This window comes from Rana temporaria, chromosome 6, assembly GCF_905171775.1.
Source record: "Rana temporaria chromosome 6, aRanTem1.1, whole genome shotgun sequence".
Taxonomy (NCBI): domain Eukaryota; kingdom Metazoa; phylum Chordata; class Amphibia; order Anura; family Ranidae; genus Rana; species Rana temporaria.
The window spans coordinates 220,931,401-220,942,172 of NC_053494.1; the positions used below are offsets into that span (position 1 = coordinate 220,931,401).

Consider the following 10,772-nt stretch of genomic DNA (forward strand, 5'->3'; position numbering starts at 1 on the left):
TCTGACCCGAACAGCGAACCCCATTGAAGTCTATGGGTCCCCAGTGGGTCCCCAGTGACGCGGCGGCTTTGGAAGGCACAACGGCGGGCGATAGATAAGTGGGTAATGTATATGGGGGATGCTGATGTGATGGGGGGGCCTCAGATGTAAGGGGGGGCTCTGATGTGATCGGGGGCCTCAGAGTTAAAGTTGGCTCCGATGTAAAGGTTCTGATGTGATGGGGGGCCTCTAATGTGAAGGGGGGACTCTGATGTGTTGGGGGGACCTCTGATGTAAGGGGGAACTCTAATGAAATGGGGGGGCCTCTGATGTAAAATGGGATGCTGATGTGATAGGGGACCTCTGATGTAAAGGGGGCTTCTAATGTTGTAGGGGCCCCTGATGTATAAGGGGGTGCTGACGAAATAGGGGGAGCTCTGATGTGATGTGGGAGCTCTGATGTTATGGAGGAGCTCTGAGGTAAAGGAGGGGCTCTGTTGTGATAAGGGGACCTCACCATGTGATGGGGGGGCTCTGATGTAAAGTGAGACATCTAATGTGATGGGGGCGAGTCACTGATGTAAAGAGGGGCTCTGATGTGATTGGGGGGCTCTGACGTGATAGGGGACCTCTCATGTGATAGGGGGGCTCTGATGTGATAGGGAAGCTCTGATGTAATTGGGGGCCTCTGATGTGATAGGGAAGCTCTGATGTAATTGGGGACCTCTCATGTGATAGGGGGGCTCTGATGTGATGGGGATGTTCTGATGTGATAGGGGGCCTATGATGTAATGGGGGACCTCTCATGTGATAGGGGGCTCTGGTGTGATGGGGGGGGGGGGTTCTGATGTTAGGGGAGCTCTGATGTAATGGAGGAGTTCTGATGTTATAGGGGGGCTCTGAAGTGATGGGGCGGTTTTGATGTGATAGGGGAGCTCTGATGTGATAGGGGAGCTCTGATGTGATAGGGGAGCTCTGATGTAATAGGGCGCTCTGATGTGATAGGGGGGTTCTGATGTTAGGGGAGCTCTGATGTAATGGAGGAGTTCTGATGTTATAGGGGGGCTCTGAAGTGTGATGGGGGGGTTTTGATGTGATAGGGGAGCTCTGATGTGATAGGGGAGCTCTGATGTAATAGGGCGCTCTGATGTGATGGGGGGGGGGGTTCTGATGTTAGGGGAGCTCTGATGTAATGGAGGAGTTCTGATGTTATAGGGGAGCTCTGAAGTGATGTGATGGGGGTGTTCTGATGTGATAGGGGAGCTCTGATGTAATAGGGCGCTCTGATGTGATAGGGGGGTTCTGATGTTAGGGGAGCTCTGATGTAATGGAGGAGTTCTGATGTTATAGGGGGGCTCTGAAGTGTGATGGGGGGGGTTTTGATGTGATAGGGGAGCTCTGATGTGATAGGGGAGCTCTGATGTAATAGGGCGCTCTGATGTGATGGGGGGGGGGGGGTTCTGATGTTAGGGGAGCTCTGATGTAATGGAGGAGTTCTGATGTTATAGGGGAGCTCTGAAGTGATGTGATGGGGGTGTTCTGATGTGATAGGGGAGCTCTGATGTAATAGGGCGCTCTGATGTGATAGGGGGGTTCTGATGTTAGGGGAGCTCTGATGTAATGGAGGAGTTCTGATGTTATAGGGGGGCTCTGAAGTGTGATGGGGGGGTTTTGATGTGATAGGGGAGCTCTGATGTGATAGGGGAGCTCTGATGTAATAGGGCGCTCTGATGTGATGGGGGGGGGGGGTTCTGATGTTAGGGGAGCTCTGATGTAATGGAGGAGTTCTGATGTTATAGGGGAGCTCTGAAGTGATGTGATGGGGGTGTTCTGATGTGATAGGGGAGCTCTGATGTAATAGGGCGCTCTGATGTGATAGGGGGGTTCTGATGTTAGGGGAGCTCTGATGTAATGGAGGAGTTCTGATGTTATAGGGGGGCTCTGAAGTGTGATGGGGGGGTTTTGATGTGATAGGGGAGCTCTGATGTGATAGGGGAGCTCTGATGTAATAGGGCGCTCTGATGTGATGGGGGGGGGGGGTTCTGATGTTAGGGGAGCTCTGATGTAATGGAGGAGTTCTGATGTTATAGGGGAGCTCTGAAGTGATGTGATGGGGGTGTTCTGATGTGATAGGGGAGCTCTGATGTAATAGGGCGCTCTGATGTGATGGGGGGTCCAGACTTTTAAGGGGTGCCACCACTGAATAAAGGTTGAGAAACGCCAGGTTGCTCTGTGCGGTCAGGGAACGATCAGAATCTGCTGGGGGTCAGGGAAAGATCAGAATCCGCCGGAGGTCAGGGAACGATCAGAATCTGCTGGGGGTCAGGGAAAGATCAGAATCCGCCGGAGGTCAGGGAACGATCAGAATCTGCTGGGGGTCAGGGAAAGATCAGAATCCGCCGGAGGTCAGGGAACGATCAGAATCTGCTGGGGGTCAGGGAAAGATCAGAATCCGCCGGAGGTCAGGGAACGATCAGAATCTGCTGGGGGTCAGGGAATGATCGGAATCTGCTGGAGGTCAGGGAACGATTGGAATCCACCGGCGGTCAGGGAACTATCAGAATCAGCCAGAGATCAGGGAACGATTGGAATCCACCGGCGGTCAGGGAACGATTGGGATCCGCCGGGGGTCAGGGAACGATCAGAATCCGCCGGCGGTCAGGGAATGATTGGGATCCGCCGGAGGTCAGGGAACGATTGGGATCCGCCGGCGGTCAGGGAACGATCAGAATCTGCTGGGGGTCAGGGAACGATCGGAATCCGCCGGTGGTCAGGGAACGATTGGGATCCGCCGGAGGTCAGGGAACGATCGGAATCTGCTGGGGGGTCAGGGAACGACCGGAATCCGCCGGAGGTCAGGGAACGATTGGGATCTGCCGGAGGTCAGGGAACGATCGGAATCTGCTGGGGGGTCAGGGAACGATTGGGATCCGCCGGAGGTCAGGGAACGATCGGAATCTGCTGGGGGTCAGGGAACGACCGGAATCCGCCGGAGGTCAGGGAACGATTGGGATCCGCCGGAGGTCAGGGAACGATCGGAATCAGCTGGGGGTCAGGGAACGACCGGAATCCGCCGGAGGTCAGGGAACGATTGGGATCCGCCGGAGGTCAGGGAACGATCGGAATCTGCTAGGGGGTCAGGGAACAATTGGGATCCGCCGGAGGTCAGGGAACGATCGGAATCTGCTGGGGGTCAGGGAACGATCGGAATCCGCCGGCGGTCAGGGAACGATTGGGATCATCCGCCGGAGGTCAGGGAACGATTGGGATCGGCCGGCAGTCAGGGAACGATCAGAATCCGCTGGAGGTCAGGGAACAATCGGAATCCGCCGGCGGTCAGGGAACAATTGGGATCTGCTGGGGGTCAGGGAACGATTGGGATCCGCCGGCGGTCAGGGAACGATCAGAATCTGCTGGGGGTCAGGGAACGATCGGAATCCGCCGGCGGTCAGGGAACAATTGGGATCTGCTGGGGGTCAGGGAACGTTCGGAATCCGCCGGCAGTCAGGGAACGATCAGAATCCGCTGGAGGTCAGGGAACGATTGGGATCCGCCTGAGGTCAGGGAATGATCGGAATCTGCTGGGGGTCAGGGAACGTTCGGAATCCGCCGGTCACTCTGTACCACGCAGGTCTGTCCGGCCACCGAAGAGTTACTGAGTAATAACTGGGCACGAGACGACGGCGCGATGGTTGTAGGTGGCAGCCAGCGCACACACACATACGGCAGGGCGGCGCGGCCCTTATATGGCCACATGTGGGACATGACATATTTCAGCCAGGAATGTGTTTGGGTTTCTTATTTATAAACACGCCGGAGATTGCACAACCGCAACTGGCAGCCAAAACAAGAGCGCAGCCAAGAAAAAGCGAGTCTGACCAGAGAGCGATAAGGGGCCCGGGGCCAAACACACCTTCCCCCCCCTCCCTCCCCCCACCAGCCTGGAACGGGGCCAAGCGGCGGCCGAGGGGTTAACAGGGACGTATTGGATGAGGGCGGAATGTGGAGTTTTGGTTCCTCATTGTCTGTAACGTGTTCACACCTGTCCCTGGCGTGCGATGTGCGTCCCATTCCCCCCCCCCCACCTCCAGAGCCGGGACCACCATGTCCCAACCCCCCCCCCCCACCTCCAGAGCCGGGACCACCATGTCCCAACCCCCCCCCCCCCACCTCCAGAGCCGAGACCACCATGTCCCAACCCCCCCCCCCACCTCCAGACCCGGGACCACCATGTCCCAACCCCCCCCCCTCCAGACCCGGGACCACCATGTCCCAACCCCCCCCCCACCTCCAGACCCGGGACCACCATGTCCCAACCCCCCCCCCCCCCCCCCTCCAGACCCGGGACCACCATGTCCCAACCCCCCCCCCCCCCACCTCCAGACCCGGGACCACCATGTCCCATTACCCCCCCACCTCCAGACCCGGGACCACCATGTCCCAACTCCCCCCCCCCCCACCTCCAGACCCGGGACCCACCATGTCCCAACCCCCCCCCCCCCCCACCTCCCAGGCCGGGACCACCATGTCCCAAACCCCCCCCCCCCCCCACCTCCAGACCCGGGACCACCATGTCCCAACCCCCCCCCCCCCCACCTCCAGACCCGGACCACCATGTCCCAACCCCCCCCCCCCCACCTCCAGACCCGGGACCACCATGTCCCAACCCCCCCCCCCCCACCTCCAGACCCGGGACCACCATGTCCCAACCCCCCCCCCCCACCTCCAGACCCGGGACCACATGTCCCAACCCCCCCCCCCCCACCTCCAGAGCCGGGACCACCATCCATGTCCCAACCCCCCCCCCCCCCACCTCCAGAGCCGGGACCACCATGTCCCAACCCCCCCCCCCCCCCACCTCCAGACCCGGGACCACCATCCATGTCCCAACCCCCCCCCCCCACCTCCAGACCCGGGACCACCATGTCCCAACCCCCCCCCCACCTCCAGACCCGGGACCACCATGTCCCAACCCCCCCCCACCTCCAGAGCCAGGACCACCATGTCCCAACCCCCCCCCCCCCACCTCCAGAGCCGGGACCACCATGTCCCAACCCCCCCCCCCCCACCTCCAGACCCGGGACCACCATGTCCCAACCCCCCCCCCACCTCCAGAGCCGGGACCACCATCCATGTCCCAACCCCCCCCCCCCCCACCTCCAGAGCCGGGACCACCATGTCCCAACCCCCCCCCCCACCTCCAGACCCGGGACCACCATCCATGTCCCAACCCCCCCCCCCACCTCCAGACCCGGGACCACCATCCATGTCCCAACCCCCCCCCCCCCCACCTCCAGACCCGGGACCACCATGTCCCAACCCCCCCCCCACCTCCAGAGCCAGGACCACCATGTCCCAACCCCCCCCCACCTCCAGAGCCGGGACCACCATGTCCCAACCCCCCCCCCCACCTCCAGACCCGGGACCACCATGTCCCAACCCCCCCCCACCTCCAGACCCGGGACCACCATGTCCCAACCCCCCCCCCCCACACCCAGACAGGACAAATGACTTCCTCCTAATTGGATAAACTCTCCGTCGGGAACGGAAAATCCTCCATGTGTTTATATTTCGCGTTCTCCGCCGGTCCACCGATTAAAGGGACACTACAACGACGTTTCCACAATATTTTACTTGTTTGCTGTTCCATATTTCCCCAGATTGATAAACTCTCTCTCTCTCGGCTGGAAGTTTTCCTGGTTGGAATTTCCTGATTCTGAATGTTTTATTTTATATTAGGAAATATTACAGTTCGGGACGATTTCCATCGTTGAAACATCATGGGGGGTTCTGATGTGATGGGGGGGGAGCTCTGATATGATAGGGGGGCCCTGATGTGATGAGGGAGTTCTGATGTGATAGGGGGGCTCTGATGTGATGGGGGGGGTTCTGATGTGATGGGGGAGCTCTGATGTGATGGGGGAGCTCTGATGTGATGGTGGGCTCTGATGTGATGGGGGGGGTTCTGATGTGATAGGGGAGCTCTGATGTGATGGGGGGGTTCTGATGTTATGGGGGAGCTCTGATGTGATGGGGGGTTCTGATGTGATGAGGGAGCTCTGATGTGATGGGGGGTTCTAAAGTGACAGGGGAGCTTGATGTGATAGAGGGCTCTGATGTGATAGGCAGGCTCTGATGTGATGGGGTTTCTGATTTTATAGGGGAGCTCTGATGTGATAGTGGGGCTCTGATGTGATGGGGGGCTCTGATGTGATGGGGGTTCTGATGTGATGGGGGGTTCTGATGTGATGGGGAAGTTCTGATGTAATGGGGGACCTCTCATGTGATAGGGGGGCTCTGGTGTGATGGGGGGTTATAATGTGATAGGGGAGCTCTGATGTGATAGGGGGGTCTGATGTGATGGGGGGGGGGGGGTTCTGATGTGATAGGGGGGCTCTGATTTGATAGGTGAGCTCTGATATGATAGGGGAGCTCTGATGTGATGGAGGAGCTATGATGTTCCCGGTCGGTTACTTCTTTCCCCGCATTTTCTGCGTTTAGTACAAATCCCCACCATGATCATGGAAGATACAGCCCCGCACAGAACTGTGTACACGCACCTGAGGAACCCACTATATTGAAGGAAGAACCCCCCCCCATTCACAGAACTGTGTACACGCCCCTGAGGGATCGACCATGTTCATTCCCTGCACAGAATTGTGTACACGCCCCTGAGGGATCGACCATGGGAAGCGTTGTACATCCAAGGGTCAGAGGTCAGGGGTGAAATGAGGTCACCTTCAGATCTGCCTCATCCAATGAATGAATCCATCGCTCCGGCAGGGAGAGGAGAACGTCTATCCGGAGATTTTCTTGGCGTACGGAGGGAGTGCGTTCACCAGACGTTTCTTCTCCAGGTCTCCGGACAGGGAAGAGTCCGGGGGCCCCACCTGTTTCCTATTAGATGAGGAATGACAGATATTTCATATTTATCCCAAATAAGGAGACGCTGAGGGCCCCTCGCTGCCCCTGGCAGACAACAGAGCATGCTGGAACTTGTAGATCCTCAGCAGCTGCCCATCCCCCCCAATCCCGATCTCCCCATACACCGTACAATGTGAGCGTGCAAGATGCACAGAAACCATTGATTCCCCCCAAACTGCAGCCAGGAATTCCTCTGAGAGAGAAAGTAAAATATTTTATATAAAGGAATTTAGCTGAAGAGGACCTGTCATCAGATCGATGTTCACATTACGTGTAGCATGCTAAGTGTATGTTCAACACTTCGAGGTCATTATGGCAAGGCCTTCATCTGCTTTTCTCTCCAGAAGGACCGCGCCATCTTTGTTCAGTCATCATGCAGGGTCACCCACTATTTCCTGGACTGAGATGATGGTGCAACTCCTGATCCCTGGGGCAGTTCTTGGTGGTGTTCACAAATGTCTGACACAGATCAGCCCCTGATGCAGCCTCTATCCTTGTAAAAGGCTACAAAGTTTACAATGTACAGTCTGATCACTGGGGGAGGGGAGACTGAGGAAATGCTTCCTTCTCCTTCTACAAAGTTACAATGTACAGTCTGATCACTGAGGGAGGGGAGACTGAGGTAATGCCTCCTCCTCCTTCTACAAAGGGGTGTGACCCTAGGTGAGAAGCATGACCCTAGGTGAGAGGTGTGACCCCAGGTGAGGAAGGTGACCCTAGGTGAGAAGTGTGACCCCAGGTGAGGAAGGCGACCCTAGGTTAAGGAGGGGTGTGACCCTAGGTGAGAAGCATGACCTTAGGTGAGGAAGGTGACCCTAGGCGAGGAAGGCGACCCTAGGTTAAGGAGGGGTGTGACGCTAGGTGAGAAGTGTGACCCCAGGTGAGGAAGGTGACCCTAGGTGAGAAGTGTGACCCCAGGTGAGGAAGGTGACCCTAGGTGAGAAGTGTGACCCCAGGTGAGGAAGGCGACCCTAGGTGAGAAGTGTGACCCCAGGTGAGGAAGGTGACCCTAGGTGAGAAGTGTGACCCCAGGTAAGGAAGGCGACCCCAGGTGAGGAAGGCGACCCTAGGTGATAAGTGTGACCCCAGGTGAGAAGTGTGACCCCAGGTGAGGAAGGCGACCCCAGGTGAGGAAGGCGACCCTAGGTGAGAAGTGTGACCCCAGGTGAGGAAGGTGACCCTAGGTGAGAAGTGTGACCCCAGGTGAGGAAGGTGACTCTAGGTGAGAAGTGTGACCCCAGGTGAGGAAGGTGACCCTAGGTGGGAGGTGTGACCCCAGGTGAGGAAGGTGACCCTAGGTGAGAAGTGTGACCCCAGGTGAGGAAGGTGACTCTATGTGAGAAGTGTGACCCCAGGTGAGGAAGGTGACCCTAGGTGAGAAGTGTGACCCCAGGTGAGAAAGGCAACCCTAGGTGAGAAGTGTGACCCAAGGTGAGGGGTGTGACCCCAGGTGAGGAAGGCGACCCTAGGTGAGAAGCGTGACCCTAGGTGAGAAGTGTGACCCCAGGTGAGGAAGGCGACCCCAGGTAAGGAAGGCGACCCTAGGTGAGAAGTGTGACCCCAGGTGAGGAAGGTGACCCTAGGTGAGAAGTGTGACCCCAGGTGAGGAAGGTGACTCTAGGTGAGAAGTGTGACCCCAGGTGAGGAAGGTGACCCTAGGTGGGAGGTGTGACCCCAGGTGAGGAAGGTGACCCTAGGTGAGAAGTGTGACCCCAGGTGAGGAAGGTGACTCTAGGTGAGAAGTGTCACCCCAGGTGAGGAAGGTGACCCTAGGTGAGAAGCATGACCCTAGGTGAGAAAGGCAACCCTAGGTGAGAAGTGTGACCCAAGGTGAGGGGTGTGACCCCAGGTGAGGAAGGCGACCCCAGGTAAGGAAGGCGACCCTAGGTAAGAAGCGTGACCCTAGGTGAGAAGTGTGACCCAAGGTGAGAGGTGTGACCCCAGGTGAGAAAGGCAACCCTAGGTGAGAAGTGTGACCCAGACCCAAGGTGAGAGGTGTGACCCCAGGTAAGGAAGGCGACCCTAGGTGAGAAGTGTGACCCTAGGTGAGAAGTGTGACCCTAGGTGAGGAAGGCGACCCTAGGTGAGGGGTGTGACCCCAGGTGAGGAAGGTGACCCTAGGTGAGAAGTGTGACCCTAGGTGAGAAGTGTGACCCTAGGTGAGGGGTGTGACCCCAGGTGAGGAAGGTGACCCTAGGTGAGAAGTGTGACCCTAGGTGAGGAAGGCGACCCTAGGTGAGAAGTGTGACCCTAGGTGAGAAGTGTGACCCTAGGTGAGAAGTGTGACCCTAGGTGAGAAGTGTGACCCTAGGTGAGGAAGGCGACCCTAGGTGAGAAGTGTAACCCTAGGTGAGGGGTGTGACCCTAGGTGAGGAAGGCGACCCTAGGTGAGAGGTGTGACCCCAGGTGAGAAGTGTGACCCCAGGTGAGGAAAGCGACCCTAGGTGAGAAGTGTGACCCCAGGTGAGGAAGGCGACCCTAGGTGAGGAAGGCGACCCTAGGTGAGAGGTGTGACCCTAGGTGAGAAGTGTGACCCCAGGTGAGAAAGGCAACCCTAGGTGAGAAGTGTGACCCAGACCCAATGTGAGAGGTGTGACCCCAGGTAAGGAAGGCGACCCTAGGTGAGAAGTGTGACCCTAGGTGAGAAGTGTGACCCTAGGTGAGGAAGGCGACCCTAGGTGAGGGGTGTGACCCCAGGTGAGGAAGGTGACCCTAGGTGAGAAGTGTGACCCTAGGTGAGAAGTGTGACCCTAGGTGAGGGGTGTGACCCCAGGTGAGGAAGGTGACCCTAGGTGAGAAGTGTGACCCTAGGTGAGGAAGGCGACCCTAGGTGAGAAGTGTGACCCCAGGTGAGAAGTGTGACCCCAGGTGAGGAAAGCGACCCTAGGTGAGAAGTGTGACCCCAGGTGAGGAAGGCGACCCTAGGTGAGAAGTGTGACCCTAGGTGAGGGGTGTGACCCTAGGTGAGGAAGGCGACCCTAGGTTAAGGAGGGGTGTGACCTTAGGTGAGAAGCATGACCCTAGGTGAGAAGTGGACCCTAGGTGGAAGGTGTGACCCCAGGTGAGGAAGGTGACCCTGGGTGAGGGGTGTGACCCTACTTGAGAGGTGTGACCCCAGGTGAGGAAGGTGTAGCCCCAGGTTACAATGTACAGTCTGATCACTGGGGGAGGGGAGACTGAGGAAATGCCTCCTCTTCCTTCTACAAAATTACAATGTACAGTTGGATCACTAGGGGGGAGGGGGGACTGAGGAAATGCCTCCCCCTCCTTCTACAAAGTTACAATGTACAGTCTGATCACTGGGGGAGGGGGGACTGAGGAAATGCCTCCTCCTGCCTGCAGCAGACTGATGACATCATCTCAGCCTAGGCACAGTCACTGAATGTAGCTCGGGGGCGGCTCCAATGATAAAAGGGGCGGAGCTTTTCTGAACAAGGATCCTGTTGCTGTATGTTGGGACATGTCGGGATTTATTTGTTGTTCCGCTTTAAAAGCCGTAAAAAATATAAAATAAACTCGGAATCAATCAGCAGACTCGGCTGACGAGGAGCGGGGGGGAATAAAATCCTAGAATGTGCCCCCCCCCCCCCTCCTCCGGTCTGGTTTATAGCAGAATTCTGGGCGGAATCCAAACACACAAAATATGTTTTCCATTTGGGGGCGGGGCCGGGGTGGGGATCGCGGTGTTCCGAGTGCAGCGGGTCGTGTCGGAATATTCCCGGTCCGTCTACGTCTGGAGATCGTTTGGCAGAATGTGGAGGGAATTCATAGAAAGGGTCTCCACCCAAAACGAGATGTACCCCCCCCCCCCACCGGGACTGGAGCATGATGGGTCTGTGTACTCACCTTATACCTGACAGTCCTCAGCA

The 10,772-nt window shown here is 57.5% G+C and overlaps 1 pseudogene; it reads left to right on the forward strand.

Annotated features, from left to right (window-relative positions):
- The first annotated feature begins 3,979 nt into the window (after positions 1–3,979).
- Positions 3,980–5,509, forward strand: LOC120944464 (annotated as a pseudogene).
- Positions 5,510–10,772: the final 5,263 nt, after the last annotated feature.